Source organism: Tupaia chinensis, unplaced genomic scaffold (assembly GCF_000334495.1).
Source record: "Tupaia chinensis unplaced genomic scaffold, TupChi_1.0 Scaffold148779_1, whole genome shotgun sequence".
Lineage (NCBI taxonomy): Eukaryota > Metazoa > Chordata > Mammalia > Scandentia > Tupaiidae > Tupaia > Tupaia belangeri.
In genome coordinates this window covers 1-2293 of record NW_006208626.1, presented here as the reverse complement: position 1 = coordinate 2293, position 2293 = coordinate 1, and the positions used below count along the sequence as shown (strand labels likewise).

At 46.1% G+C, this 2293-nt stretch overlaps 1 pseudogene; it reads right to left on the bottom strand.

Annotated features, from left to right (window-relative positions):
• Positions 1-959: 959 nt before the first annotated feature.
• Positions 960-1919, bottom strand: LOC102474273 (olfactory receptor 958-like; annotated as a pseudogene).
• Between the last annotated feature and the right edge of the window lie 374 nt (positions 1920-2293).

Genomic DNA, 2293 nt, shown 5'->3' with positions numbered 1-2293 from the left:
TCAATCTAAAAGTAGCAGGAGATTCACTGGATAGGATCCCACTAGTCTCAAACATAGTCATATCTTGTGATATTGGGAGAGTTTGGTAATCTTGTCAAAAGTATGTTCTAATGTGCCCACGCCATCCCTCATGGTGATTTATGAATGGAACATTACTCGAGTGACTGATTCTGGGAGAAGGACCCTGAGTGATGTCCAAGGTGGGTAAGGTTTGGTTCTGCAATGTCTGAGACAAAAAGATTTGTATTTATGAGCAAAAGTAGGAACCATTTACTTTCCTATCTAAGAAAACTTGCTGCAAGCCATCTCTGGTGCAAAGGCTAGAGGAAAGGGCACATTTCCAGCACCAGCGTATATCCCAGCTAGCTGGACCTGCTGCAGGAGCAGTTCTCACTGTAGGTTCAGGGTATCCCAGAGCATGCCCAAGGCTGTGCTCATGTTCCTCACCATCCACCTCTTCACCGCTTATTCCTGACCAATAACTCACCTTGTGCCCTGGTGGGGGCCAGACAACATCAGACCATACTCTTAATCAACATAGCATTGAAAAGAATGTTTTCAGATTCAGTTGGCCTTTATTACAGGAGTCAGCAGAGTATGTCCTGTAGGGGAAATCCTGCCCACCACCTGTTTTTGAAAGGGGTAGTTCTGCAAACCCGGCCTCACCCATTGGTTTACACGTTCTCCATGGCTGTTTTCACACTACAACAGCAGAGTTGAGTGTTTGTGGCAGATTATGTGATTTACAAAGCCTAAAAGATTTACTATCTGGACCTTTAGAGAGAAAGTTTACTCATGTCCAATTTGTGAAAGGGGGACAATGTTACAGCTTTCTACCTACAGAATTGCTTCCCAGACATTCTATGGGCAGAAAGACTTTTACAGCTGGCAAAAATAGATTTAAAAAAAAAGTTTGGCATACAAATGAGGAGGAGAAATCAGTTTCACCCACAGGTGGACTAGTGACCTCCTTCTGATACAACCTGCCCCCCAACCAACTTCTTCAGGGCTCTCTTCACATCTTTGTTTCTCAGGGTGTAGATGGTAGGGTTCAGCATGGGGGTGACTAGGTTGCCAAAGATCTGAACAGGGGTGACCAGCACTTCACTCAAAGAGGGCTGAGTGTAGATGAGGGCACAGGGCCCAAAGAACAGTGTGACCACAGAGAGGTGAGACACACAGGTGGAGGCCGCCTTGCGCCTCCCTTCAGCTGAGGGCATCTTTAAGATGGTGATGATGATGCGGATGTAAGAGGCAAGGATGAACAGGAAGCAGGTCATGGGCATGAGGCCAATGTTGGTGAAGCTCACCGTCTCAATGATAAGGGTGTTACTACATGCTAGCTTGACTACAGGGAAGATGTCACAGAAGAAGTAGTCCACCTCACTGGAACCACAGTAGGGCAGTTGGAAGGTCAGAGTTGTGAGAATCGTGGCATGAAAGGAACCAGTAACCCAGGTACCAGCAGCCAGCAGGGCACACACCTGGCGGTTCATGATGATGGTGTAACGCAGAGGATCGCAGATGGTGGCAAACCAGTCATAGGCCATCACCGTGTAGAGAAAACACTTGGGTGCTGCCCAGGAAGTGATAAAAGAAGACCTGGGACATGCAGCCTCCCAGGGAGATAACTTGGCTTCTCACCAGCAAGTTGGCCAACATCTTTCAGGTGCTCACAGAAGAGAAGCCAATGTCCAACACAGAGAGATTTCAGAGAAAGAAATACATTGGGGTGTGGAGGCGGGCATCGGACACCACAGCTACAAGGATGAGCAGGTTTCCCAGCAGGGTGCAGAGGTAGAAGGTCAGGAATACAACAAAGAGCACAGTCTCCTGCCCCTCTGTGTGCGGGCTGCCCAACAAGATGAACTCTGTGACCAAAGTACGATTCTTTATCTCCAAAGACTCTAGATGCTTTCCTGGAAGGGAGTGGGGGAGACCTGTAAATTCATGACCCAAGACACCAAATTGTACTGATATCTACAAGCAGATTCTCAACAGTAAGGCTGCTGATGAAACGATCATACAACTATTTTTCACCCAGAAGGTGATGTGGTGTCTGAGATTGAGGACTGAATGCTGGCAACTTGACTGCAAATAGCAGATTTTTGTTTTACAGTCAGAGAAGAGCACATTTGAAGTATCGGGGACTAAGAAGAAAGCCAAAGAAAAAAAGGAAAAAGAAAAAAAGAAAAAGGTAGGGTACCTTTACAGTTTCCAGAGAATATTCGTAATTATTATCTAGATAAGCCCTAAAAAATCCTGTAAGATAGGTATTAATACTTCCATTTCA